A 1,736-nucleotide genomic window follows, 5' to 3' on the forward strand; every position below is an offset into this window, starting at 1 on the left:
GAGGGGCGCCTGCAGGGGCGGAGCTGGCGGGCCGCGGTGCGCTGAGCTGCCCTGGGGGGTGGGGAGGCTCCCCAGGATGCCCGGCCTGCGGGGCTGCACCTGCGGGGCCTGGGGCAGCGGAGGGAACCCGGCCTCCCCCACTCGCGCAGTCACCAGCCCGCCCTCCCGCGCCGGGGCCCGGCCTATCCGAGGGCTTCCCTGGCCCTCCTTTCTCAGACCCCCGCTTCACCATACATAAACACATAATATTGTTGGTTTGGGTTTTGGTTTTGCTCCTCAGGTGTGTATGGAGCTTAACAACCTGATCAACGGGATCCCTGGGTGGCCCAGTGGTGCAGCTCTGCCTTCAGCTCAGGGTCTGATCCTGGAGACCCGGGATCCCGTCCCACATGGGGCTCCCTGCGTGGAGCCTGCTTCTCCCTCTGCCTGCGTCTCTGCCTCTCTCTCTCTCTCTCTCTCTCTCTTTGTATCTCTCATGAATAAGTAAATAAAATCTTTTTTAAAAAAAACCCCGATAAACGTACAGTAACTACGGCCCTCTGGCTTTAGGTTATTTTCCCAGTACCAGACAAAGGTATGTATATATGTAATATTTAAGTCCAGCTGATTAAAACTGCTACTATTGAAAACAGAAACTTTAAATTCCAGGAAACATAAGCCATTGACTAATGAATAACACGGTGTATGTATCCCATTTCCCCCCACACCCCACAGTATAGCCAGTGTAGCCGCTACCCTGGCAGAGAGCTCAGGTATAGAATGAACTAACTGGACCTACCACTTGTGGGTGAAAGAAAATATTAAAAATCAATCTGAGAAAGATACAGAGCCTAAAATTGTTCCTCCAAGCTGGTAGCATTTAAGATGTTAATTGTGTAGTAACAGAGAATTAGGGACCCAGCCCTGCCATTAGTACCTCCTGGCCACTAGGGGAGCCAGCACTGCCCTGCTCTATAAAGGAAAACGACTGGTTTCAAAGTCTGTACTTTTTAGAAGGGCTGGAATTATTTTGATTTTACAGAGCCACAGAAAACCCCAGTCATCAGATTATCCCCCTGGAATATATAAGGACAGGATAGTAGTTCTAATTAATTCCCTGGAGAGAGAAAAATAATACAGAACACAAATTCAAGAATTAGAATTCAGATATGCTGAACATAACTACCCTTAATACTCATTTGCTAATCAATGCATTGAAATAGAGCAAGTACTATGTCTTCGGGTAATGCACATATTTTTAAACTTGATATCCTGTAATTGTGTATTCCCCTGAGTTCAGACATAGGCCAAAGTGCTTAAATATGCCTTTGTTTTTGTCCCAGCTGATAGGTCCAGACAGTGATATAGAATGCTATAACGCATGCTTTTCTTTTTCTCTAAGTGTGTGTGAGTATATTCGTGTGTCTACTATATACTATTTCATAATGCAAAAGTAAATAACATATATGTAAATCCTAAAGCATATTAATAGAAAAAATAAACTCAGCACCAACTAGAACATAACTTTAAACTGTTGGCTTCATCACAAACCAAATTGCCTCTTTCCATTCATACTGATTCATTACTGTGAATATTGCACGATCATTGTACTGTTTTTTAAACACTAGTTTCCAGGGACGCCTGGGTGGCTCCATGGTTGAGTGTCTGCCTTTGGCTCAGGCCATGATCCCAGAGTCCCAGGATGGAGTCCCACATCGGGGCTCCTTGCATGGAGCCTGCTTCTCCTCTCTCTGCCT

Source organism: Canis lupus, chromosome 6 (genome assembly GCF_003254725.2).
Source record: "Canis lupus dingo isolate Sandy chromosome 6, ASM325472v2, whole genome shotgun sequence".
Lineage (NCBI taxonomy): Eukaryota > Metazoa > Chordata > Mammalia > Carnivora > Canidae > Canis > Canis lupus.